This window comes from Bos indicus x Bos taurus, chromosome 24, assembly GCF_003369695.1.
Source record: "Bos indicus x Bos taurus breed Angus x Brahman F1 hybrid chromosome 24, Bos_hybrid_MaternalHap_v2.0, whole genome shotgun sequence".
In the NCBI taxonomy this organism is placed as follows: Eukaryota; Metazoa; Chordata; class Mammalia; order Artiodactyla; family Bovidae; genus Bos; species Bos indicus x Bos taurus.
Genome location: NC_040099.1, coordinates 60,508,121 through 60,535,872, shown reverse-complemented (window position 1 = coordinate 60,535,872; position 27,752 = coordinate 60,508,121). Strand labels below are relative to the sequence as shown.

General features: G+C 50.4%; 1 protein-coding gene and 1 long non-coding RNA gene across 7 annotated transcripts in view; one reads left to right on the top strand and one right to left on the bottom strand.

The window, feature by feature from the left end:
* Nucleotides 1–5,683: 5,683 nt before the first annotated feature.
* LOC113882756 lies at nucleotides 5,684–6,867 on the bottom strand. The gene is made up of 2 exons (XR_003508442.1): nucleotides 6,527–6,867; nucleotides 5,684–6,063 (listed from the first exon to the last, which is right to left on the bottom strand). It is a non-coding gene; the product is annotated as an uncharacterized LOC113882756 (long non-coding RNA).
* RNF152 (ring finger protein 152) overlaps nucleotides 6,512–27,752 on the top strand; it is a 72,362-nt gene continuing 51,121 nt past the window's right edge. The window contains exon 1 of one of the 6 annotated variants that reach the window (XM_027525851.1): nucleotides 6,512–6,589. The gene's annotated coding sequence lies outside the window, so the exon portion shown is untranslated. Of the gene's footprint in view, nucleotides 6,590–6,917; nucleotides 7,021–8,099; nucleotides 8,271–16,202; nucleotides 17,313–23,044; nucleotides 23,285–27,752 lie in introns of those variants that run through there. The other 5 variants (XM_027525854.1, XM_027525850.1, XM_027525852.1 and 2 more) reach the window with 5 other exon arrangements.

Genomic DNA, 27,752 nt, shown 5'->3' with positions numbered 1-27,752 from the left:
TAGGTTGGTCATAACTTTTCTTCCAAGGAGCAAGCGTCTTTTAATTTCATGGCTGTAGTCACCATCTGCAGTGATTTTGGAGCCCCCAAAAATAAAGTCTGACACTCTTTCCATTGTTTCCCCATCAATTTGCCATGAAGGGATGAGACCAGATGCCATGATCTTAGTTTTCTGAATGTTGAGTTTTAAGGCAACTTTTTCACTCACCTCTTTCACTTTCATCAAGAAGCTTTTTAGTTCTTCTTCCCTTTCTGCCATAAGAGTGGTGTCATCTGCATATCTGGGCTTATTGATATTTCTCCCGGCAATCTTGATTCCAGCTTGTGCTTCACCCAGCCTGGGCATCTCACATGATGTACTCTGCCTAGAAGTTAAGTAATCAGGGTGACAATATATAGCCTTGACATACTTTAAAACAGGTGATTATGTGACCTTGTCACACTGCTGTGGACACTGTGAGGCGGAGGGTGGGGGGGTGTCAGAATGTTGCCCAGATCTTGGCTCTCTGTGCACCAATGCCAAGCAGAAATACAGAGAAAGAGTGGCTTTATTACTTTGCCAGGCAAAGGGGAAACACAGTTAGCTAGCACCTCAAGAACTTTGCCCTATCCCTGGTGAGTAGAAAGACTTTATATAGTCAGGTATATAGTCAGGCAGGGGTATGTGATAAGGATCAAGACAGTAACAGTCTCCATTTCTTCTGTCAAGTTTCAAAAGGGTGCGGTTGCTGACAAGCTTCCCAGGTGGCGCTAGTGGTAAAGAACCTGCCTGGCAATGCAGGAGACATAAGGGACGCGGATTTGACCCCTGGGTCGGAAAGATCCCATTGGTGGAGGGCACGGCAACCCACTCCAGAATCTCTGCCTGGAGAATCCCATGGACAGAGGAGCCTGCAGGGCTAGTCCCTAGCGTCGCAAAGAGTCAGACACGACTTGGCGACTGAGCAACCACAAAGGGATGCTTTACTCCAGCAACCGTTCCAGCACACTCCACCCGTGGGAAGAGAGGGAGGTAACAGCAGACGAAGTACACGAAAGCAAGAAGAGGTGGGAAGTACTGAAGAGCGTCCTGTTTGACATCATCCTGCACTGACCTCTAAAGGGCTGACCTTGGGAGACGTCAGAGGTGCCATCGCTCCTCCTGACCACTAGAGGGTGCTCCGACTTGGTCCTCCGGCTCCAGGAGCAGAGAAACAGTTTGGGTTCTTTGAGTTTGAATGGTTGGGGCAGGAGGGAGCTGAGACCAGAGCCTGCGGGAAGAAGAGGGTGGGGGGCCGGGTCTGGGCCTGCGGCGGGGGTGGGGGCGCCAGGCCAGCCCTGGGGGGACGCAGGCGAGGACAGAGGAGTGGGTCCTGGGGGTCTGGGCCCGCTCGGGGCCCACGGGCAAGGTCCTGGATCCAGACCTGGGCCTTGAGAAGCGGCGGGGGCCTTCTCTGCCCTCTTCTTCCTTCCATCTCACAGCGGCACTTTCGCACTAAGTGTAGCTGCGGCAGCAGGTTTAGCGGCCACATGAGAGGAGGAGCCAGATGAGGGCCAGGAACCTTACAGCCAAAGGAAGAAAAAACAGGGAAGGAGATGGGACCGGCCCGGATGGTGGAGAGGAGGGCGCGCCTGGAGGGAGCGAGCACAGGACCGGGGCTGAGGGGGTGGGGAGGGGGGGGGTGGGGGGCATGGGGAAGAGAGGGGCTGCCCTCGCCGTGCCTTTGCTGGCTGATCCACTGTAGCCGCTCCCACCCGCCAGTCAGTGAGGGGTGTCTCACGTCGATGGCACGAGGGACGCGGTTCAGTATATAATGACTTCCCTCTGCCGTGCTTACAGCAGAGACATTGCTGACTTCCTGGAGGGAGTGAGGATCCTACTCAACCTCAGCCTGTAAATAGGACTTTCCCGTAGCTCAAACGGTAAATAATCTGCCTGCAATGCAGTAGACCCGGGTTCAGTCCCTGGGTCAGGAAGATCCCCTGGAGGAGGAAACGGCAACCCACTCCAGTATTCTTGCCTGGAGAATCCCATGGACAGAGGAGCCTGGTGGGCTACAGTCCATGGGTTTGCAAAGAGTCGGACACGACTGAGCAACTAACACACAACCTGTAAATATGATGAAAAAGCAGCAGATACTGCGGGTGAGGAGGGGGTGCAGAGGCCGGTGTTGTTACTGGCAGCTGCCACTCAGCCAGGACACACTGAAATGGCCGTATTGTCTTCAATCACCATCCAGATACATTGGCGGCTGCCTGTAGCTGTTGAATATCACCCCTGCTAATGGCCCTGTAATTCTAGCCAGCAGTTTTGGAATGTGTATTGTACATATTAAAGATGAGGTTAAGCAAAAGGATGGCATTGTTTAACCCATTGCCACTGTTAGAAAAGCAGTCTGGATATGGTTCCTATGAAATCCTTTGGAGTTTTCAGAATACTTCAGTTATTTCATTCCAGATGAGGCCTCATAGTACACAGATTATACCTGCTTCTACATAAGTAAGAGATTAGACAGTTTCGGATACAGCAGCTCTCTCAGAGAATACCTTACTGGTGTAATTAGTCTGTTGAGATTGGTTTATGTAGAGCCCCTAAATAAAAATCAGTCCTGAAATGTGCACTATCTTTAACAATCATTAACGGTAAACTATCTTAGACTATATGCACTTGAAGACTGTTTTCTACACTTTTAAAAAGACTATGTATACTCTAAGGTGGCGAGAATCACACAAGGGAAAAGTAAATTTGCAAATTCAGAGGAAACACTCACTTTCCTGGGTGTTTCTCCTTCCCTCTCACGTAGAACGCCTCACTTCTGACACTTCTGGTTGCCAAATGTGTGGGCTTTTTCTGCCAAGACAAGTAATTCTCTGTGACATCAGCTGAGCATCCTGTAGTTTAGCTCAGTTCTGACATATCTACCTGGAGATGATGTCAGATCCCACAATTGAGGGGATTCAGTCCTAGGGGACTGTACCCCCTCCCAACTTCAGACGCCAATCTCGCGGCCAGATAGATTGTTGCCTGTGCTTCGACCGGACCCCGCGGCTACAAATCAGAGATTCCTCCTCGGGTTTGATTCGTTTGCTAGAGCAACTCACAGAACTCAGGGACACCGTTTACTCACTGTTTACCAGTTTATTATAAAAGAATATGGAAAAGGAGACAGTTGGACATTGAAATGGAAGACGTGCAAGGGGACAAGGCATGTGGGAAGGGGGCGGAGCGTCCACGACCCCTCCAGGCCCGCCCCTTTCCACGTGCTCACCGCTCGAAAGCTCTCCGAACCCTGCGCTTTGGCAATTGTACGGAGGATTCATCACACAGGCATGATCCATCAGTAACGGCATTTCTAGCCTCTCTCCCAAAGTTGTTTGGGGTACAAGGAGTAGGGCTGAAAATTCCAAGCTTCTGACCGTGTCTTGGTCTTTCTGGTGACCAGTCCTCATCCAGGAGCCCACCCAGGGTCACCTCACCAGAACAAAAGACACTTCTATCACCGTGATGTCAGGAACCAGTGCCAGAGACCAAATGTTAGACCACAAGATGCTCCCGGTGTTCGTATCACTTGGGAGCTCTGTGCCAGGAACTAGGGGTGGAGACCAATATATACTTTTCCCTAGTATTTCATCCAAGTCAACTTGGTTTAAACAGTAATTAGGAAGGATGATGATGTGTTTGGTGCAACATGCCTCTTGGGGTTATTTACAGCACGCGAAAGCTGTCTGAACCTGGCTCCTACTTCAACGTTTTAAAACAACGTTAGGTATAAATTATGCACCATAAAATCCGCTTGTTTCAAGTGTACAGCTATCACCATAGTTCAGTTTCAAGATGCGGTTTTAAAATGTAAAACTCAGACATGTTAGACAAAAACCTCACCCTCACTAATGGGCTGGACTGGGATCTTTAGGGCCGTCAGCACCCGGGAGGGTCTGTTCGTTTCCCTGTGCTATTTCATCTCTGCCTCCTTCTTAGAGCGTCAGGCACTCAGGGACCAAGCTGAAATAGAATCTCTGCCCTCGAAGATCAGGAAGACAGTCATGAAAAGGGATAAAAAAAGATTATCACATTGTCTGTGGAAGTATCTTCCTGATAGAAAGGCTGTCCTGGGAATCACAGGGCCATAGTTATCTCAGCCCCACCCCATGTTCTCGGAGATTTAAGGGTTCAGCTCAATAAACATTTATTGGATATCTGTGCTTGATGCTGTGGGTACAAAGATGAATAACTCATCCCTGCCTGGATTTTAGCAGTGGTAATTCAGCCTCAGGTGACTAAGCATCAGTGTTATTGGTCTGACTGACCTTGTAACCCAGTCCCAGTATTTCAACCTCCACCCAGGGAGTGGGGTGGCGGGCTCGGGGGCAGGTTACAGCCCTCTTTCTGCACCCTGTCTGATAACAGGAAATCTTTGCTCAGATCCCTCCTCAAAAGCATCTTCTCAAGGGGCCCTCGCGGCCACCAAACTAAAATTTCAGCTTTCACCCAACACAAAATCTCCATGCCCCTCTTCTGGCTTGATTTGCCCCCTTCTGCTTTTCACTCCCCAACACATAATTTCTCGTACTCGTTTATTATCTAGTGTGTTCTCGGCTTCCTCCATCAGCATGACAGTTCTGTGAGGGTGGGGGTTTGGGTGTGTTTCCTTCTCTGTCCTGATGCGAGGGCTGGGCTCTGGGGACAAAGGCCAGCCACCAGGAACATTTGTTGAGTGAACTCGGGAACATCTGATCCTTACCTGACTCCCCAGAGCCAGGGCCTCATCCTGATAACCATGGATCTTCAAGGCCTGGGATCTTGAAGACCCTGATCGCATCTCACTCCCACACGTGGGCAATGCCTCTGTCTGGGGTGCATGACTTCCTGAAGCTCCGACCACACTGCCTGCTGGCTCTGGCTCTGAACCCTGCCTGCTCCAAGCTGGTTTGCTCCCTCAAGGGTCTCAATGAAGAATCCTCTCCGACATGTCGTTGCCTGTGTCTCCCCTGCCCTGGTGCTGGCCCCCAACTAATCTTAAGAATGGCCTAACCCAGTCTGCCCACGGTTTATTAACCCTCCCTGTGTGACGGCTCTACAAGGTTGGACAGAAGGCAGAACACCCATGATGTGGCGTGAATCCAAAGACCAGCCAGTGGGAATGAATGAGTAAGGGTGGAAGAGTTTACTGTACAACGGGCTGAATGCTTGAATCCTCCCAAAAGATTGTTTGGAAAGCAGCTGAAAAGAAAGATTTTAAACATTTTGGAAGAATTACCCACCCCTGAAAGTAGCTTCTTCAACGTAGCTTTTAATGTCGCTTTTGAATAACAATATTCCTAGGCTAAATTTTTCTAGTAAAATCTTGCTGTATTGTCACTCACCATCCTATTCGAAGCTCCTGGTTAACATCAGAGCTTTCAATATGCTCATTAGCTTCTCATTAAAGCGACAAAAAGGACAAAAAATTTGTTTTCAGGCTCCTAAAGTTGAGCCTGGAAATAAAGACTCCTGAAGCTCTCTACTGCGAGGATATACGTCTGCTCTTAAAACAGACCACCACTTTCACTCCTGCCAGGCGTACAACAGAGGATATAACTTCAGGGAACAGAAGGACGTGGGTCAGCCAGGAGAACGTTTTAATTGGGACCCTAGAGAGGCCTGACATCCATGAAGCTTTATGCTTCTCGGTGACCGATTTCTGCATGTGCTGAGTGACCGCACATTTGGAAACACTATTAACAGGTTTTATTTAAGGGACAAGACAAGAAGGGTCTGTCGAGCACATTGTGAATTTTAGTAGGTTACATAGGGTGCTACGCAGGCTGTCCATTTCATCATCTTGGCAGAAGCACTTCAATGAGATGTGGAAGAGGTCCTTGCCCCCTGGACGAGACAGTAGGACATAAAGACATCTCCATTGCAGCAGCCAGCAAATCCCAGCGAGCCTGCTTCGCTGGGCGACTAGGGACTCAGCTGAAGCCTGGTGAGGAAGATCTAGGAAAGCTGGCAGGCTTCACTTTACCAGAGTCACGGAATAGACTTCGGGATTTCCAGTCTGTGTAGACATCTCTCCCAGCGACCTTCCTCTTCGGTTCTCCTATTCTGAAATCAACACCGGAGGCACGCCTCGATTTTCTTAGAGGAACTAGACATGCAAAGCTTGTCCCTAAGGTAGGAGTTATGTTTCGAGGTGGAGAAATAGGGTGGACCCCCAGGTCCAAGGTCCCGCTGGTTCCCACGGCCCTAGGACGTGCCCCTCCCTGCTACCCCCTGCCCCGTCCCCCCATCCCCGCCCCGAATCCTGGGGAGCCAGGTGGCGGGTGTCATTCCGGCTTCTGTGGCCGCGTCTTCTCCTCTACCAAACCAAGAGCCCGCCCTGCCTGGGCCACAGGAACCCGCAGGGGCGGCCAGAAAGGACCAGCACCGACGCGGATCCGGACGCGCAGTTTCTGGAAACGTGACGGTCTCCCGCCCCGCGCGGTCCGGGCCCGCGCCGCGGACCGGCCCCCGCCGCCTCGCCCCGCCCCGGCCCGCCCCCGCCGGCGGAGCCCGGCCTCCTTCACACCTGACTCGGGCCAGCCCGGGTCCCGCGCGCGCAGAGAAGGGACCACGACGCGTCCCCGCCGAGGTTGGGCCCCTGGGGTGCGGCGGGGGAGGGCGGGCAGCTCTTCAGCCCGGGGGTGGTCGGCGATTCCGGACAGACAGACGGACAGTGCGGACCCGCGGGGGGTGGGGCTGCCGGGGAGGGGCGGCGCCACGGGGAGCGAGCCGGCCTCCTGGTGCCGGAGCCCGGGCGGGGACGCCACACGCTCAGGCTCGGAGCCGAGCGCTGGCGGCGGCGTCCGGCCCGGAGCGCGGAGGGCGGCCGGGCAGGTGGGGCGCCTCCCGAGGGGCCGCGCCGGGAGCGGGGGCTGCGGGCACCGCCGCCGCGCCCCCCGCGCCCGCCCGCACCCGGGGCGCGCGTCCGGCCGAGCGGGGGTCGGGCGCGCGGGGACCCGGCGATGCTGCCGCCGCCGCCGCCTCTGAGGGAGCGCCCGAGCCCGCCGCGGGGAGAGGTCGGTGAGTTTCGGTTTGTTGCTCCGTTCTAACCCCCCGGGGTCGCGGGCCGCGAGGGGAGCGCCAGGGGATGTCTGCGCCCTCGCAGCGGCCGTCCCCGAGCTGGGCCAGCGGGAGCCGGGAGGCGCCTACGGGGACGCGGCGGGGGGCGTCTTCTGGACCCTGGAGCGGGGGGCAGAGCCACGGGGCGCGGGGGAGGTGCCCCCGGAGTGCGCTTCTCCGAGCGCGGGCGGAGTCGGGCCGGCGGCCGGGGCGGGGAGCGGCGCGCCCGGCGGCTCCGCCGAGTCCTCGGATGCCCTCTGGAGCCCTGGTCCTGGGAGCTGGTCTCGGGCCCGCGCCGCGCGCCCCTGGGGTGCACATGCGTGTGCGCGCGCCCCGGCTGCGCCCCGACCCCGCGCCCCCCGGGGATGCGCCCCTGGGGCGCCTTTGTCGAGCGCCTTGCCCGGCACCTGAAGTTGTCCCTGCGGATCCGGCCCCTCCCGGGAGGAGAGGCGACGGGAGAGGGCCAGATGTTAGGGGTCTTTTGTGCCGACCCCGCGCCCGGAGCACTCGCTGCGGGAAGGGCAGCGGCAGGACAAAGGCGGCCGGACCCGCTGGGCGCTGCCCGGGAGGTGGCCGGCGCCCCTCCCGCCGAGGGTGGGCGTGGGGCGGGGAGCGCCGCCCAGGGTGGAGAGAGGAGAGACCCAGAGCAGTGGGACAGCGAGCTGGGGAGGCGGCGGACCCGGCGCGGGGAAGGATGCTCGCGGCCGCGGCGCTGGAGTGTCGGCCTGGGCGGGGGCGGCGCGCCCCGCGCCCCGGCGTAACCGGGTTTACCTAGGGCGTTTTGCTCATACTCCGCGATGCCGTCCTGCGCCTTCTCTTGTTTTTCTTTCCGAGGGGTTATCGTTGCTAGTTGAGGCTGTACCCCCGGAGGATAACTTAGGGGCGGGGGAGACTGCAGAGGACTGGGGGCGGTGGTCACTGAGCCTATAAAGACAATTAGGACGCGCTTCGGCGCCTCGGCGGCCCAGCCCGCCACACCCCCGCCGCCTGCACCGGCCGGGTGCCGCGCTCCGCCACTCTGCCCGGGAGGACGCTTGCGTTTCTTTGCTGCGCGGGTCTAACCCTTACTGCGTGTATTTCACTGCAGGCTGAACAAAGCTCGGGCTCAGCTGTGCTTCCTGCTTGTCAGCCTTTTGCCTCCCAAACGCGTGCCATTTCCACTTGATGTCATCACGCAGAAGGGGGCGAAAGGGCCTCGGGGACAGATGCAGGTAAACCCCGATAATCCGCGTAGGCGCCTGGGTGTCCCCGGGTCGTTTGGGTCAGCGGTGTCTGCAAGGGGCGGCTCTGATGGTTTCCGCGTCACACCATCCATTCCTGTCTGTGTGGAGGAGAGGGCACCGCCGAAACTCCCGGTCTAGAGAAAGAAATTGCAAATGACTTTAAACCTTCCTTTTGAAGAAGTCATTGAGGGCAGGCTGCCTTTGGAGTTGTGTGAATTCCACTGGCTTTCCTTTAGGGCAGTTTTGATGTAATCGGCAGTTGTCTGGGAATGTGGGGTTTGAATATGTCTACTTTCCTATCGGTAGAAATACATTTTGGCTTCAGTCTGTAAATGGAATATCATGTGTTGAAAAGGTATCATTGTAAGGCTGATTATAAATTTGACCAGTGCTCTGTTAGGGCATTGGTCACATGTAGTAACCTTCTTATGAAATGCTGTCTCTTCCCCCATCTCTTCATTGTAATATTTGCAACAGCAGGAGGGATGTGCCAGCAGTTAAGTTACTGGGAGGTGGGTGGGAGGGCTGTTGGGAGAGCAGAAGAGAAGGGAAAATGGAGCTTCAGCGAAGTTTCCATTTATGTAGCCATGAACCACTAGGCCCTCAGTCTGCTTTTATCTCTAGGTTGTTGGTTCTTTTCCAAAAACTGTGGCCTCTTCTTTCCTTTCCAAGCATAGTTCTGTTTTGATGGCAACCTAACCAGACCTGGGGTTATCTTGATAAGGCTCTGTGAAAGCCTCACCTTCAGATGGCTCAGGACACCTTGGTGTGGGTATTGTGTCCTGGAGGGCAGAGTCTGGGCGTCCTCCGGGAGAAGCAGGGAAGAAGAATGGATAGGAGTGGATCAAGATTTCTTCTGTAGGTGGAAGGGGTGCCGAGGACTGCCGGCCCGTGTGCTCTCTTACACTGCAGTCCCCGCTCGACATCTGTGGCACATTCTCCCTTCACCTTGCCCCCACCCCCGCCCAAATCCCTTAAAAAAATATAATTTAAAAACTTCAAAGATCTGTTGTTGCCCTCTAGGGTAATTTTGTTTGGAAAGGTGACCTCAAAAGATGTCAGTGATGCTGGCATTTTTTTCTTCTACTCAGAGCATTCAGGTGTCTCTGGGAGAAGCAGATGAGTTTCCACCCTGTCCCAGCTGAAACAGAGACCTGTGCTCTGGAAAGATCAGAGGTGTAGTGGGGCTAGGGTAGAGGTATTTTGACAAGTGATTTTGATGTCAGCAATAATGCAGGGTGTGTGCCCAAGAGGAAAAGCCACGTGATGGGATAATAAGGAGTGTAATAATGCAATAGAAACAAAGGGTGTGGCTTTTTTTTAATAGAAAAAATAAATACCTCACAACATAGAATTCCACACGGGAAAGCAGCTGCCTGTACGTGTAAGCGCACGTCCAAGAGCAGAGCGCCCGGCTCAGGGCCCGGGGCTCGCTCTCACGGTGGTTTTCAAGCGAGTCTGGTAATATTCCTGGTCAAGCCTCACACTGATGCTTAACTTGTCCTTTTCAGGGCGGGCTCCCCACTCCCAGATGTGGGCCGTGGTGCATTTTAGTTCTTAGGTTGGAGGAGCCCTAGAGGTTACGAGACTGGCTTTGGCCTGCAGAGCTGAGTTCTTCCTACAGTGCTCATTTACTTCGTTTGGGAGATGTTTATCGAGGACTTGGTGGGTGCTGGGCTCGGCACTGTCAAGGGCCAGACTGGGGTGGGGTGTGGAGACGAAAAAGCGAACCCCCTCCAGGGAGCTTCCGGGTGACGGAGCGCTGCAGACCTGACTCGAGGCTCGGGGATGCTAGCGAGGCGGGGACAGAGCAGGGTCCTGGGCCTCTGAGGAGGCGGCTCGTGCGGCCATGCAGCCTCTGCCTGAGTGTTTCTTCACGAGGGTGCTCACTGCTTCACACGTGACTGGGCCTGTGGTCGGAAGGGGACCTTTTCTTCATGGTGTCCCGGCTCCTCTGCTGAATCCCGTGCGGATGGTTGAATTTCCCCCTTGTTGGTGGCCCTTCTGTTTTCATTCCTTGCTCTCTCAGAGCTGCATCTCAGAGACTGTTAGTTGCCAGTCTTCACTGTTGGCGCCCTTTACATTTCAAGGTGTTACTTGGGCTGCACTTGAATTTTGAAGTAAATTCTGCTTTTCTGTCTTAGAAAACGGGGTGGGGTGGGAGGGGGACCTTGGCGGGTTTCGGTCTTTTTTAAGCAGTGAGGTGTCAGCAAGATAGGTTGGGTCACGCGGCCGTGACACGTGCCTTCCGGATCTCAGTGGCTGAACACGGCTCTTTCCGTCCCACGCTCCGTGTCCAGCACGGTCAGCAGCTGGGCCTGCTCTTGGCAGTCCCTCAAGGACCCAGCTTCGTGGGGTGTGATCCGGACGGGGGCCTAGATGAAAGGTCCCTGCGATGGGGCAGGGGGCCCTGAGGATCTTGCTCTGACCAGGACACGGTCTGACCCGGAAGTGACTTGATGCTGCTTCGAGGACTCCTCCTGTGACCCCATTTAAGGGTAACCTGCTGCTCCTTGCACTGAACAGGGGGAAACGGGGTCTAGGTGAGCAGCACCGACAACCTTCCACAAGTGGCCTTGTGTGTTCCTACAGGGTCTAGGCTGGTGCGTTGAGAGTTACATAAGTGTAGATTGAATGAACAAATGGTATGTCTCTTAAAGAATCTGATCCTATCCAAACCTGTTTTTACTAATATGTTGATGTTCTATTTGCTACTAGGATTGCACATTGGTCATCAAATACCAAAGTGACAACTGTTTTCTCTTTTTGCCCGTTTTGAGTCGTGGTTTATTCTGAAGTGATGGGCCAGGAGGTGTTCCCAAGGCTGGTTCTGGGAGGTTTCTGTGCTGAGCGTTATGTAACAGAGAGGTGTAGCTCCTAGACTCCCTCTCCCTCGCCATCTGCCTCTTGTCTAAGCCTTCCTGAGCTTGTTTGGAGCAGCTGAGGGTCAAAAAAGAGCAAGAGTGGGCCCGAATGAATCATCGGTTAGAATGTTTAGGGTTTGACATGTCCCTTTGGCATAAGTATGGAACTGAGTGAGATAGTGCTGCTTCTGGTCACTAATCAGGTGGTTGAGGTTGTCTTTATAGAAGGCTCTCTGTAGATGTGCTGCTGTCTGTGAGTTGCAAAGAGTCGGACGTGACTGAACAAAAGCGACTCTGCAGACAAGTGATATGGTAAACTGGTCGCTGGCCCTGAGTCACAGTGACCTCGGACCTCGGTGTTGACTGAAAGTCCAGAGGCTGCTCTCCAGTCCAGCTCCCTTGAGGGAGTGCACCCACCAGGGCTCAGAAGTGGAGATGGGCAGGTGAGAAACCCCTGGGGGATTGGTGCAGATTCACCCGAGACCCCCAGGACCCAGCTAAGGGCGAGGCGCAGAGTGAGCCGCGGGGAATGAAGCCCTGGGGTCCCGTCTGGAAGGGTCTCTGGGAAGCTCTGAAATACATGTCTCGATCGTGTTTGGCCTCTGAGTTCCTACTGTTTCACCTTCACCGTGAAGTCGGCCATCCAGGTCGAAGACGCTGGTGGAGGGCACGTGACTGCTGGCACGGCGGGCCTCTGTGTCGTGGAAGCTGGAAGGGAGGAGGTGCTGGGGTTCCAGACCCTTCTTCAGGGCTTTGGGAGCTGCACCGTGTATTCCAGGTTGAAATAAGGACTTGTTACATGGTTTAGGGTTTTCTTTTGCCAGTTGACTTACTGCCATTTTTAAGGACAGAGTCCTCCTCTGTAGATGGGACTTGCATTTCCTTTGGGTAGTTATTGAGGCCTGGGATTTCCTGGTGGAGCCCTGATGTGTCTGCTGTGGTCTTGGAGCACATTCTTTGTGGAGTTTTGTGTGTGTGTGTGTGTGTATGTGTGTGTTGGGGGGGCAGTGCTGGGGGATGTCTGTGGTCTGCTGGGAGTGCAGGGGTGGGTGGAAAGGATGCCTTATTTTCCACTTGACTTATAAATCCCTGCATGGCTTAAGCTCATTGCAACATCCTGCGTGGTAAAGGTTATTCTAACATCACATGGGCTTCCTGGGGGAGCAGGCTTCAGGCAAGGGATGGGATGATCAGATGCAGATGGGCTGCTGATGGGAGCGAAGTTGTGATGAAATGGAATCTATGGACACTGTGCTTGCCTTGTCTCTTTCTGTGCCCCCATCCCCATCTTATTCCCACCTACCAAAGGAAATGTCACTTTTCTGCCTCACTTTCATTAGTAAATCCAGATTACCACACATCATGTACTCCTCACTGAGGATCCGTAAGAACTGATGAGCTTTTGGTAAAAGCTTTGAGAGATACTGTGGAAACATATGCCGTGCAAATGGGGACCGTGGTTACTGACACTGGTGTTCTGCTTTTTAATAGATGCACTGGGCATCTTTAGTGACAATTCCCACATCTTCCTTGATTTCTCCCTCCCAGCTGAGAACTCTCACGCCTGGTTTTCCCACCCCCAACTTCCTGTCCAACTTTGACTTTTGCTGTGCCTGGCTTGAAAGCACCACATTAGCTGGAGTGGTTAGCCTACTAGTCCCCCCAAATGCTTTCCATAGCCTATTTCTTAATTCTGGAATATTCTGTGGCCTGCAGTGTCCTCTCCCACATGATACCCCATCATTAAAGGTGACTCAGCTCTTAACTCTCCTAAAAAGTTTAACTCCATCATTTTGGTTCATAGTGATCCTTGACTTCTACAGTGTCCTTTGGCAAAATTCCCTCTCACTTCACTCAGTATTCACTCATTCATTCTACCAAGGGCACTTGTCACAATTGCCCTGTATTATCACCTGAGATTGCAGTGTCTTTTTCTTTCTGTTTAGTTGCAGAGAGCAGAGACCCACTCAAGCTCGTGCACATAACGGGAGAAGTGTTGAAAAGACTTCCCAGGATGTCGTTTGTCATCCGACCACATATCACAAGTCATTGCTCAGCTGGGGGAGAGGGTTAGGGGTACAGTTCTTCCCAAGGGGTCTGTGGGCTGGCAGGTATAGAGACTGAGACAGCAGAATCTCAGTTCTCTTATAATTTCCTTGAAGATGAAGACTAGATGAAGTTTGACCCTATTTTGTATTGCCCACCATGTTTGCAGAAAGTAAGGGCTCAATAAATATTAAATCATTGATAGCAGAGAAATGACTTTGACTTATTGGGATAAAGGAATTATAGATGCTTTTGGCCTGTAGAATGAAAGGAAGTTAAGAAGAGAGAAACTAATTTTTAAGAGCTTCCCCAGCTTACATTAATAATGAGTAAGTGTTGAATTGGATTAGAGCTGCCAGCCTGCAGTGTGTGCATCCCAGTGGTCGGGAGGCGAACATGCGCACAGAGAGTCATCATTCTAACAAAATGAATTGTCATTGGTGGCCTGTTTTTGACGTGAGTTGGCCTGTTTCTTCCAAAACAACAGTAAAACAAACCAAAAAACCCTCTTCTTGTTGACGTACAGTCATAAGCATTAGAACTCGACACCCTCGCAGGCCGGCCCACAGTCTCAACGAGACTGGGTTTGAGTTTGATATGAGTGGGTGGCCCTTGCCCACAGCTGGCTACTCACCTGCCTCCTAGCTCACTTGTGGCTGTAAGTGCCTTTGGGAGAGACATCTAGCTTCCCTCACCTCTTTAGATTTTGGAATACTCATTCACATGATAGGAATGCTTGATCATTATGGATTATGTTATTCTGAAAGAGGAAATGTGTTCAGCTGCTTGGAGAAAATGGCCAAGAATACATTAACATAGTGTTCTCCGTTTGACGGGTAATGAATGGAATGGAGATAAATGTCTCAAAACCAAAGTGCTTAGTGTGATATTCTTCTGCAGTTGTGTTGCTCTGTAGGTTTGCAGATTGCTTCCTTTGAGGTGAAATGAGATTGGAAGTGGTTGGCGATCATGAGGATAGATCTCTGTACTTTGTTTAGAGAATTTGCCCCTTTGTTGTGTGAGCCATGAGGATAACCATCATTTTAAGTGAGTAGCAGCTGATTCAGCCGTGCATTAGGGAGCCCTCGGTGACTGGGATGAGTGCCTGTCCATCTCCTCCTGCTCCATCACACTTCCCCTTTAGAAGCTCCATCTAGTCACCTATGGTGGTGGGTAAAGTAGCCTTGGAAACACTGAGCATCAGTAACTGAAACCTTATGTTAGGCATGGTTGTGTTTTAAATTTATCCAAATACTGAGTGTCTGCTGCTTGCCAGGCACAATGCTGCTCTTCTAACTCAGATCCTTGCCTCGCCTTAGCTGCATGTGTGAGCTTAACTCATAACTGATCTGCTTTTCTGCCTTTTTTTCCCTTGCAATGGCAAAACTGAAAGTGGAGAGAATAAAAGAAATGTATCTGGTACTCTCCTCTGTCAGTTCTTGGCCTGTTATTTTATATATATATGTATATATATACATATATATATACATACATATACACCCACCTTCAGTTCAGTTCAGTTGCTTAGTCGTGTCCGACTCTTTGCCACCCCATGAATTGCAGCACACCAGGCCTCCCTGTCCATCGCCAACTCCCGGAGTTCACTCAGACTCACGTCCATTGAGTCAGTGACGCCATCCAGCCATCTCATCCTCTGTCATCCCCTTCTCCTCCTGCCCCCAATCCCTCCCAGCATGAGAGTCTTTTCCAATGAGTCAGATCTTCTCATGAGGTGGCCAAGGTATTGGAGTTTCAGCTTTAGCATCATTCCTTCCAAAGAACATCCAGGACTGGTCTCCTTTAGAATGGACTGGTTAGATCTCCCTGCAGTCCAAGGGACTCTCAGGAGTCTTCTCCAACACCACAGTTCAAAAGTATCAGTCTTCGGCGCTCAGCCTTCTTCACAGTCCAACTCTCACATCCATACATGACCACTGGCAAAACCATAGCCTTGACTAGACGGACCTTTGTTGGCAAAGTAATATCTCTGCTTTTTAATATGCTATCTAGGTTGGTTATAACTTTCCTTCCAAGGAGTAAGCATCTTTTAATTTCATGGCTGCAGTCACCATCTGCAGTGCTTTTGGAGCCCCCTAAAATAAAGTCAGCCACTGTTTCCACTGTTTCCCCATCTATTTCCCATGAAGTGATGGGACCGGATGCCACGATCTTGGTTTTCTGAATGTTGAGCTTTAAGCCAACTTTTTCACTCTCCACTTTCACTTTCATCAAGAGGCTTTTTAGTTCCTCTTCACTTTCTGCCATAATGGTGGTGTCATCTGCATATCTGAGGTGATTGATATTTCTCCTGGCAATCTTGATTCCAGCTTGTGCTTCTTCCAGCCCAGCGTTTCTCATGATGTACTCTGCATGGAAGTTAAATAAGTAGAGTGACAATATACAACCCTGACGTGCTCCTTTCCCTGTTTGGAGCCAGTCTGTTGTTCCCTGTCCAGCTCTGACTGCTGCTTCCTGACCTGCATATGGGTTTCTCAATGGCCACCTTACTTGAACTTAATTCAGTTGCAGTGTTGAAAACATGGAGCTTTTGAAGCAAAATAGTTTGGGTTCAAATATGAACTCTGCCTGATGACCTTGAGCCTTGGTCTCTTCACCTGGAAAACAGAGGTCAGTCAACCTCACTGAGTCACCGTGAGTACACGAGGCCGTTCCTGTAAAGTGCTCAGCATGTCGTCCTGCACGTCAGAGCACTGCAGTGTGGCAGCTATTGTTACTGTTGCTGCTGCTAAGTCACTCCAGTCGTGTCCGACTCTGTGCGACCCCATAGACGGCAGCCCACCAGGCTCCCCCGTCCCTGGGATTCTCCAGGCAAGAACACTGGAGTGGGTTGCCATTTCCTTCTCCAATGCAGGAAAGTGAAAAGTGAAAGTGAAGTCGCTCAGTCATGTCCAACTCTTAGCGACCCCATGGACTACAGCCCACCAGGCTTCTCCGTCCGCGGGATTTTCCAGGCAAGAGTACTGGAGTGGGGTGCCACTGCCTTCTCCGAGCTACTGTTAAGGTCTGTTCTATTCAGTATTTACCATCCCCCAGTCTTGGTGCTGGATTCCAGAAATCTTGGGATGAATAGTTATGGTATAAACTCAAGGATCTCTGGAGCTAGCCAGGGAAGCACCCCCATCCCTATAGCTACGGCACTTAGGTGAGGATTTCTTGAGTACGTCGTGTTATTGGAGTCTGTCATTGGATAGTCTTTGTAAAGCTTTCTTAAATGGTGTGGTGTTTAAAATGACTTTCTCAGGAGGATGCTGAGGAGGCCGCGAGGATCTGAGGTAGCCCACGGGCTTTCCTTACAGGGCACCAGCTAAACGCCTTTCCCCGCTGGCCTCACTCAGGCAGGGGAAGGGCCTCCTGTAACATCCGCACCTGCCTTTGCTGGGGTGTGCTTCCTTAGGGGTAGGGAGACCCACCGACTCGGTTGTCCAGGACGAAGAGGGTACTTGGGTGGAAGGACTTATACTTTAAAAACCAGAATAGTCCCAGGGAACCTGGCACCAGTTGGTCACCCTACTTCTGGGTCCTGTCCTTGCTCCGTGGTTGTCGTTTGCATCCTGAAGCAGGCTTTGTAGGTCTTTCACGTCATTAGAGACACGGCCGTCGGAAGGGAGTGGGCAGGAGAGAACCGGACGGGGGAAGGATGGAGAAAGCCGCCTGGCTGGCCAGCCTCTTTATCCAGGCATCTGCTCTTTGGATGGAATCTCATTAGCATTAGTATTACTTTAAAGAAGAGAGCGCTTTAATAAAGCCACGAAAGCTGGACAGTGTAAAGTTAGTGGAATCTTTAAAAATTTCCCCCTGGACAGTGGTGTTTGCTGTGCCCGGTAGGGCTGTTGCCCAGAGCTTGGTACATAGTCGACGTTCAATAAATATTTGTTGAAGGAATGCTGCAATCAATGTAATCTTCAGAAACAGCTTTGAGAGCTGGGTTCCAGTTCAGGCTGGATTTGAGGCTGGGCCCTAACTTGAAAATGTGCAAGCCTAGATCTGCTCTGGCTTCCTTATCGCGCTGATATCCCGAGTGCATTTGTTATATCTAGGAGCGTAGGTGCTTCTCGATTTGTCTCTTTTTCTTCTTGGTGGAAACACCGGACACCAGCAGGTGAGCTGCCTTGTCTTCTGTTGCAGCGGGATGCTTCTGGAACGTGCCCGTGTGTAAATGTGGTGGTGGGGTGGGCTGTGATGGGGGCATTTGTGTTCACAGTGCTTTCCTCCCAGAGATTGGGAGGGATTTCCTGCTGAGTCTGTTAATTCCAAGCGGGGGTTGGGAAGGGGACCAGACCTGGCCCCGTGATCCTGGGTGGCAGTGTCCAGGGCTGGGCTTCCGTTGGCCGGTGTTCGTCTTTCGGAATCTTCATTACTAATTTGGAGGGTTGGTTGGTGGCAACCAGATCAGGCTCTTAGATAAGCCGTAGATTTTTCTAGTCTTTAGCTGCGGCTTCAAGTGGTAATCCTTTGTTTTCTGTTTCTTCTTGAGAAGTGTTAACTGTTTATCTGGGGATGTTAGGACCTGCAACAAACTGCCAGAAACAGTAATTAGTCTGCTGGTTGCCAGTTCTGTAAATCTCAAGCACAGAACACCCAAGGGCAGTTGTCAGACGTTTACATCACCTTCCCATCAGACTCCCGTTTCATCATTGTGTACACTGAGAACTCATATTCCCTCATGTGCCTGATAAGACAGATTTCTTCATGGTTTCTTACTTCACCTAAGAAGAAGGTAAGCAGTTTATCTATGGAAGAGGAATCTTTAGGGAAACAGAACTCATTTACTAAAATTGTGTTTATTTCTACACACAAAATGCTAAATATTAGTTCAGACAGTTAGTGTTTCTTTGCAGAATCTATAGTTTATTTTTTTTCCCAACAGTGGATTCAGAGCTCTCAAAAATTAATTGTTCATACACCTTAAGTTTATATCAGAATAATAAGTAAAGTCTTTGAGAATTGCATCTCAGGCCAGTCATACTTACCTACAAGAGGTTCATTGACGTACAAGGAAAAATGTCTTTACTAAGAAGTTAAAAAGAACACTTTGGATTTGACTCCAGACTGATTATACCTTGTTTGTGAAATCTGTCCGTGCAGATGCCAAGCCCTGTCTTTAATGTACTCCTTAGAATAGCATCCTCTCGGGGTCAAGTCCAGTCTGCAGTGGAAATTGAAGAAGATGCTGTCCAGACAATTTAGAATTCCTTGTAAATTAGGAGGGCAGTGATAATCAATTTTGAAGTCTAGGCGTGATTCAGCCTCGGTCTTCTGGTTGATTCAGCTTTTGTTTTATTCCTTGTTCTTGACTGACTCGGAGAAGGCAGTGGCACCCTACTCCAGTACTCTTGCCTGGAGAATCCCATCGACGGGGGAGCCTGGAGGGCTGCAGTCCGTGGGGTCATACAGAGTTGGACACGACTAAAGTGACTTAGCAGCTTGACTGACTGCAGAAGGCGTCGCCATGCACGTCGGTTTCCACGTTTCGGGAACGTGGTCAGCATCAACTTCGCCAGGACCCTAGGTGCCTCCCCTCACCGTAGGAGGACGCGGTTCTGCACGGGCTGACTTGCCTCCGGGTTCTGCAGTCTGCTTCCTTCCCATTTTAACTTCTCTTTAGAGATTCTGACTTGAAAAGAAGCAGGTATCTTCCTTTTATGAGGCTTTTTAGTGCTAGGTGACTAGTGTCGTTCAGTGTAACCTATGGTACAGTTAGATACACTTTGTTTTCCCAAAGCTGGTCGCGGAGAAAAGTAAGAGACAACAGTTTGAGGGAGGAAGAATGTGAGTGAAAAGAACAATGAGGTAAATAATTGTGTTGGACTGTGGTAGTCTTAAAATTTTAATTTTAGCTTTAAAAATAAGAGCCACGGTTGTTCACATGGTGGGATTGGTTTGTGATTAATAGCATCTTGCCCAAGAAAATTGAAGTTGCTGTTAATAATCTACAAAACAACATGACAGCCCATCAGGTGCTTTTCTTCCCAAGCTTGGGTGGCTTCTACAGTGCGTTTTACGACAATTGAAAGACAGTTTTGGGGGGTGGAGGAGATGGCTATGGTACACATGTTTATTATCTGTTTCGGGTGAAGTGCTAAGAGCTTTAAGTATATTATTTGGGAGGGAAGTTTCCTAAGATTCTGGAAACTTCTGTAACTTCTTCAAGGCCACACAGTGAATTTACGCCGGAGCCGGGGTATAAACCCAGGAGGACTGTTCTGGGGAGCTGGGAGCCACTCTCGCTCCTGGGATTCAAGACGGGAAGAAGCAACACTTTCCTGTTTTAACCCAACGGGCTCAGTGCAGTGTAATTTAGGAGGAGATCTGCCTTCTGCCCTGTCCTGTCCTTGGGAACAAGGATGGACGCGTTTGGTCAGCCATCTGCCTGAGTCAGTTGCATGTTGGCTTGGCGGCAGCGTGGTTTGGAGGACTCCCCGACAGGTCCTGTTGGGAAATTTGCAGTGAGGTTTCTGGCTATTACCTGACTTTGCCCTGTGCTAACAAGTTCCTATGGAGTCTGACGGTGGGAAGTGTTTCTCTAGAGACCACTTGACTGACAGCCCGTGTGTGTGGCTGGGAACTTGAGACTTTCATGAATACATTGCTAAAAAGCATGGAACAAAGGGCAGTTTTTGGTCACCTTCCTCTCCTAGTTCTTATTTCCCCCCCCAACAAAAAGGGAATAAATCATATCCGTTCGTATTGGCATTCCTTTGTTTTTTCGGTTCCCTTTTTCCTGGAACCACTTTTTTTGTCCACCCCTCCCTGCCAATAAAAACACAGCTTTCTGATGGAAAACCATGAGTATATGCTTCCTTCAAGACATCTTTCCTGTTCCATTTGTCCTATGGATTCTCCTCCAACTCTCTCAAGCAAAATTAAATTTTCCTTCCATTTTCCCCTAAATCCCACTTATCCCCATATCTGATAATTCTATATATGCTTGACTCACCTGCTCCACTGTGAATTCTTTGACTGTAGGACTTTGTCTTGTTTAAGAGCTTGGGTGAGTGAATGGAGGAACCAACAAGCAGCAGATGAACAGACTATCGATATGTGGATTTGCTGGGATTGGTGAGAGTGTGTGGTAGTGGGAAATGGTGGGAGATCCAAGCACTGATGTGCATGCAGTTCTGACAACTGGCTCGATGCTTACCAAAACAGCATTATTGCCGTTTGGGGCTGGTTCACTCTGTTGTGGGGAGACCGTCCTGTGCCCTGGGGGACGCATCCCTGGACTCTGCCCACTAGGTGCCTGTTGCCCAGTTATAGCAACCACGGATGTCTCCAGACGTTTTTGCGTGCCCCTTGAGAGTCAGAATCGCCCCAGTTGACACCCTCGGTCCTGGGTTACTTTCTGCATGGAGGCGGGGCCACGTGACTGGTTCTCACCAAGAGGGTGTATGTGGGAATGAGAGGTGTCGAGAGGCGGGGTGTTCCTGCCCCTCGACTCTCTTCCTGGCCTGCTGGCCAGCTGCAGGGGGCCGGGGAGAACCGGGAAGCCCTGGGGTACGGGGGAGTCACAGGGGGAAGGAGCCTGGGTCCTGAATGACCATGTGGAGCAGAGCCTCGTGTGCCAGGCTGCGCTGGGCTGCAGTGTGAAGACGTTGAACCACACGGCATTAGCCAGGGAGGCCTGGGGCATGTGTTTCGGCAGTCAGTCTACCTTCCCAGGGGAACTTCCCCGGCAGCTCAGGGGTAGAACAGTCGGCCTGCGATGCAGGAGCCGTGGGTTCAGTCCCTGGGTCAGGAAGATCCCCCGGAGAAGGAAATGGCCAACCACTCCAGTATCCTCACTGGGAAAGCCCATGGCTAGAGGAGCCTGGTGGGCTGCAGTGTGTGGGGTGGAAAGAGTCAGACAGGCTTAGCCACTAAACAGCCGTACCCACTGCCTCCCTAACCTTCCCTGACGCTTGGGATTGTGTGGGGCAGCCGCGCCAGTATTCCAGGTAGTGAGTAAAAGCAGACACTCTAACCGTGGACAATGAGAGTTTGTTTGTTTATTTGTTCTTGTGAAGGTAACATCAGTCTTACTGCTAAAATTCTTTTGCTTTCTAAAATTTATCAGAAAACAAGAGGGTGATAAACGTGGATTTATTACTCTACCAGTCTAATAATTCTGACCTGTGAATAACAAGCAGCCCTGAGCTATAAATATTTTCAGTAAAAAGTAATAAAACATCAGATGTCCCAGCAGTTCTCATTTCCCCAGGTAGGAATATGTGTCTGCAACACAAGTTCAAGTTCAAATATTTGTGGCAATTTATGTTTACTACATCTTCCTATTTGGGGGGGAAATGACAGATGTTGATACCCCGTAGTCACAGCTGTTCCCCACCGTTAGTAAGTAAATCTCTATATGGTGTGATGGACTTTGAAAATGGACTCACATATGCTTCTGCGCTGCTGAATGTGGTGGAGTAGTGTTCTTTAAAAAGCTGAACCCAAAGGCTCGCTTATCAGACCAGAGTCGGCGCCTCGTACTAGATTTCCTCTGAAGCTGCTGATTGGCTCGCTTATCAGACCAGAGTCAGCGCCTCGTACTAGATTTCCTCTGAAGCGCTGATTGTATTTGTGGTGTGTCTACGTCGAGCCGCTGTCCGGAATGCGTAAGTCAGACGGTTTCCTTTGGCACCCGTCTGGATGACAACAGCGGGCTTGTTTGCAGGACACAACGGCAGATTGTGGGTGAGCCCTTCGTTGGCTGAAGCCTTTGTTTGGAGTCAGTGGTCTCCGAGCCTGCCCTGTTCGCAGGGTTCGGTCCACTGGACAAAGAGCCACCCTGGTGAAGGTCACCTGTCCTGTCAAGCAAACACTCCCACTCAGCAGACAGAGCAGATTTGGCTTGATGACTTTAAGATGGTAAAGTCTCTCTTTTTTCTAGAAGAAATCTTAAGAACCAAATATTTTTGATTCTTCTGTTTTTCATCCCATACAAAACATTTTCACAATAATAAGACTAAGAGTAGCTAATACAGTGTTTTGGTCATCTGACGCCAATAGACGACTCATTGGAAAAGTCGCTGATGCTGGGAAAGATTGAGGGCAGGAGAAGAGGGCCCAGAGGATGAGAGGCAGTGAACATGAACTTGGGCAAACTCCCGGAGATGCTGAAGGACAGGGAGGCCTGGCGTGCTGCAGTCCATGTGGTTGCAAAGAGTTGGACACGACTGGGCGACTGAACCACAAGCTGATACAGCTGGCACTAATTCTGTGCTGGGCTCCTAAGTGTTTTGCATACAGTACGGGCATCATTATTACAGTAGTCTTAAGGGGAAGCTACTATTAATATCTCTAATTTAATTTCTCCATTTTCAAGAAATTGGGGCGCAGAAAGGCTAAGTGATTTACCCAGGGTCACGAGAGGAGTCAGCGCCAGAGCTGGGATTAGAACCCCGCCATCAGTGGCTCCAGGGTTTATGCTGTAAACCACTGCGGCGTGCTGCTGCAGACTTTCCATTCTGTTAAGATGACTCACTTTCTCTGAGATGTCCTGTATTTTTATGACTTCAACTAACATCTGTATATGATAATTAAAAAGAGTTATTGATGTTATTGCATTATTTTTTGCATGGGTTGAGCATCATTTCTTTGCTAAGCTGTCAGCTGATGGTCTTGTGTCTTCCATAACTCTTGGCACAAATACTTCCTTGTAAGAAAGTGCTAATTTAGTGCATTGTTTTGATTATTTTCATATAGGAGGTGGGGCTTCCCTGATGGCTCCGACAGTAAAGAACCCACCTGCCAATGCAGGAGACGTAAGAGACACAGGTTCGATTCCTGGGTTGGGAAGATCCCAGAGAAGGAAATGGCAGCCCACTTCAGTATTCCTGCCTGGAGAATCCCACAGACAGAGGAGCCTGATGGGCTACAGTCCCTAAGGTCACAAAGAGTCGGACACGACTGAGTGACTAACACACACATATAGGAGGTTACCTCTGTAGGAGGAAGAGCAGTGTGTATGCACGGGACTCAAATGCCAGGTGATAACTGGATGAAGTGGCCTTGGAATTCAGAGGGGGACAGATGGCTTCCTGCTAGAGAATGGCTTCCTGGAAGAAGTGGCATTTAACAGTCCCTGGAAAGGTGGGTAGTCGTCTGGACAGGCGGGCAGGTGCAGTGGCGTTTCTGCAGGAACAAGGTGTAAGGGAGGGTGGATCTTCTCTTCTGGACAACAAAAGATGCTTTCTGACTGAAGTATGGAGTAAGCAGGACTTGTAGGGGGGAGGATTAGAGTGGTTGGTGGAGAGGGGCTTTGGAATTTATTTGGCAGGAAGCCACTGATGACGTGGGGGCCTGGGAGGACGAGGTGTGGAGTTGTGCTCTCAGAAGCTTAATCTGGCTGCAATGAGTGTGGATTGGTGGGAGGACGAAGGTGGGGAGGCCAGTGGGGGCCAGAGCACAGGCGGGGAGATGGACTCCAGGAGAGGGGCCTCGGGAGTGGGGGCTGCGCATGAGCACGGGAGGCGTTCCAGAGCCAGAACCAGTGGGATTTCAAAGACCGATTGAATGAGGGGTGAGAGGGAAACAGGTTCTCAAGTCTGAGGTCCTGGGTGAAGAAGGGTGGTAACAAATGTCAAACTGCAGGGGAAGCACCGACGTGGGACACATCAGGAGTCCACTTTGGAAATTTAGCAGCGAGGTCAGACCCGCCACTTGGAGGGTAACCCACATCCGCGTGGTCATCACGAGTCTGAGGCTGAACCGTGTCGCCAGTGGGAGAGAGACCCTCTCGAGGGCTGGCTGCGAGAGGACAGAGGTCAAAAGAGTGGTGGGAACAAGGGAAACGTTTCCTGAGCAGAGGGCGCTTGAATGTGTTGAAAACGGAAGTGGTTTGTGACTCCATGTTGGCGCTTCCCTGGTGGCTCGGTGGTAAAGCATCCGCCTGCAGTGCAGGACTTCAGGTCGTCACACAGCTTGGTTTCTGTGTGTTACTCCCAGACTGGTTACGATCTCCTCTAGATTTAAAATGTTTTACAGACTGTGCATGAGGGTTGCTATCTATGGGACCCTGCCTGGAATACGGGGAACCTGGTTGGAAGACCCTTTCCTCATCTGAGCCGGGTCACTCTGGCCAGCATGCGTGTGTGCTCAGTCGCGTCTGACTCTCTGGGACCCCATGGACTGTAGCCCACCAGGCTTCTGTCCATGGGATTTTCTGGGCAAGAATCCTGGAGTGGGTTGCCATTTCCTCCTCCAGGGGATCTTTCCAACACAGGGATCCTACGTTGGCAGGTGGATTCTTTACCACTGCCCCGGTTGGGAACCTCACCAACCCCTGGCTTGCGGCCAGCCAACCTGCTTGCTCTTGTGTTCAATCCTGTCCTTCTGTTCTATTCTTCTGGGCTTCCCAGGTGGCACTAGTGGTAAAGAACCCACTTGCCAACGCAGGAGATGCCAGAGACGCGGGATGATCCTCTGGAGAAGGAAATGGCAGCCCACTCCAGTATTCTTGCCTGGAGAATCCCAGGGACAGAGGAGCCTGGTGGGCTGCCGTCCCTGGGGCCACGAGGAGTCGGACACAGCTGCGCGCACACACTTTCTGTTCCTCTATTCTACTCCACCCTGTCATTCAAACTATAACTCTACCTTTAGTTCCCTGCTCAGATCCCTTCACTGAATCCCCAATTATTATTTAAGTCTGTGTGCTCAGTTGTGTCTGACTCTTTGTGGCCCCATGGACGGTAGGTCTCCAGGCTCTTTGGTCCATGGGATTCTCCAGGCAAGAGCACTGGAGTGAGTTGCCATTTCCTTCTCCAGGGCATCTTCCCAATCCAGAGATCGAACTCGTGTCTCTTGCCTCTCTTGCATTGGCAGGTGGGTTCTTTACTGACTGCACCCCTGGAAGCCTTGGTCATGGCCCCTAAAAATGACCTTTACTGCCTTCTGTGTCTGTCAGACCTAGTGCAGGTCCTGGGCATGGCCAGCTGCGGGCTCTCTGAGGGCTGGGTCCACCTTATTCTTCTTTGCATTCTGATGACCTAACTTACTCTTTTTTTGACCAATAAATATGAGTGTGAACTGTTACGCCTTTAACTAGTTCTCAGTCTCCTTAGGGATTGCAGAGATCTAACTTTTTTGTATTTCCCGTGCCCTTTTGGATGTCTTCATGGACGCTGGTTGATTAAGGCCAGTGCCCTCTCTGGGGACACTGCATCTTGACAGCCCATCTTGTGTCTGCACTCAGAAGTGTAATGTGTTGGTTACTACCTTTGACTTCGTTTATACTTGTCTACTGTTGGAAAGACGTGGTGACTGTCTTGATAGAGTCTTCTCCTGATGTGCTGTTATGTTGTGGCTGCAAGGACAGTCTCAGGGCACATTGCCACGAACTTTTTGTTCAACCCAGGGGTTTTCCCTTTGGGTTTAAGGTAAGATGTTGAGTTAGGTTTTCAGGGAACAAAATAGACTTAGAGCCCAAGTGCATGCAAATAGTAGTAGAAGCATGAAATTCATATTTATATTTCTAAAATTAACTTAATCAGACAAAATTCATTTAGTATGGTATGAAAAATGGTTGTGAATAAACAGAATGAAACTATGCTTATTAAGATAGATTAGGAAAATACTTTGGGGAGTAAAGCAGCTTTAATTTTCCTTTCCTGAGGTTTGTTTACTAATAGAATCTTGGCTCCATCAGTCTCAAAAAACTCCTAGCAGGTAGTACTGATTAACTGGAATCTGCTGGTTCAGGCTCTGGCCTATTTCATTTTCTCAGAAAACAAGCCCACTTTCTCTGGGTTATGGAGAAAGCATTTTTACTCCTTCAGAGAATGTTCAGTGGGCTGATGCGCATAACTCACTTCTGAATAGTGAGAGTTTAGTATGTTGGAAGAGGAAGAGTGAGTGGGGGCGCTGGCCCCAGTGCTGTGAGAGCTAAGGCCTGCCAGTCTTTAAGTATGGAGATTGCAAAATTTTGGGTAATTAAATATCTTTGAATTGGATTTGTGCTTTTATAAGTGAAAAAATTGCTACTATGTACTTCAGTTAAATTCAGTCGCTCAGTCATGTCCAACTCTTTGCAGCTCCATGGACTGCAGCACGCCAGGCCTCCCTGTCCATCACCAACTCCCGGAGTTTACTCAGACTCATGTCCATTGAGTCAGTGATGCCATCCAACCATCTCATCCTCTTTCGTCCCCTTCTCCTCTCGACTTCAGTCTTTCCCAGCATCAGGGTCTTTTCAGATGAGTCAGTTCTTTGCATCAGGTGGCCAAAGTATTGGAGTTTCAGCTTCAGCATCAGTCCTTCCAATGAATTTGGACTGATTTCCTTTAGGATGGACTGGTTGGATCTCCTTGCAACCCAAGGGACTCTCAAGAATCTTCTCCAATACCACGGTTCAAAAGCATCAATTCTTTGGTGCTCAGCTTTTTTAATAGTCCAACTCTCACATCCATACATGACTACTGGAAAAACCATAGCTTTGACTAGACGGACCTTTGTTGGCAAAGTAATCTCTCTGCTTTTTAATATACTGTCTAGGTTGGTCATAGTTTTTCTTCCAAGGAGTAAGCGTCTTTTAATTTCATGGCTGCAGTCACCATCTGCAGTGATTTTGGAGCCCAGAAAAACAAAGTCAGCCACTGTTTCCACTGTTTCCCCATCTATTTGCCATGAAATGATGGGACCGGATGCCATGATCTTAGTTTTCTGAATGTTGAGTTTTAAGCCAACTTTTTCACTCTCCTCTTTCACTTTCATCAAGAGGCTCTTTAGTTCCTCTTCACTTTCTGCCATAAGGGTGGTGTCATCTGCATATCTGAGGTGATTGATATTTCTCCCCGCAATCTTGATTCCAGCTTGTGCTTCTTCCAGCCCAGCGTTTCTCATGATGTACTCTGCATATAAGTTAAATAAGCAGGGTGACAATATACAGCCTTGACTACTCCTTTCCCTGTTTGGAAGCAGTCTGTTGCTCCATGTCCTGGTCTAACTCTTGCTTCTTGACCTGCACACAGGTTTCTCAGGAGGCAGGTCAGGTGGTCTGACTATGTACTTGGCAGTTACTGAATCTAGTGTCTTGTCAAACTCAAGTCACCCAGTGTGATCCTCACAGTAATATAGGAGCAGGTTTTGTCCCCATTTTTTGGATGACCAAACTGAGGCACAGAGAGATTTAGCATCTTGCTCAAAGCTGTGTATCAAGTACAGAATGGAAACTCAGCCAGTAGCATCAGTGTGCCAGTCCATGATAATACACTGATCTTGCAAAACTTCACAGTATTGAAAAGTACAAATAAAAAGCAATTGCTGCCGGGACTTCCTGCTGGTCCGGTGTTATTTAAGTCTCCCAGGTTAAGACTTTGCCTTCCAGTGCAGGCAGCTCAATCCCTGGTCAGGGAAGTAAAAATCCCACATGCCAAAAAACCCGAAACATGAAACAGAAGCAATATTGTAACAAATTCAATAGAAACCTTAAAAATGGTCCACATAAAAAAAAATCTAAAAAAAGAAAAAATAACTGCTATTAGAAGCAAAATATACTGAAAACAAGCATCTTCAATGGACATAATATTAAATATGAAATGCTAAAAATCTAGTTTTCATTTCA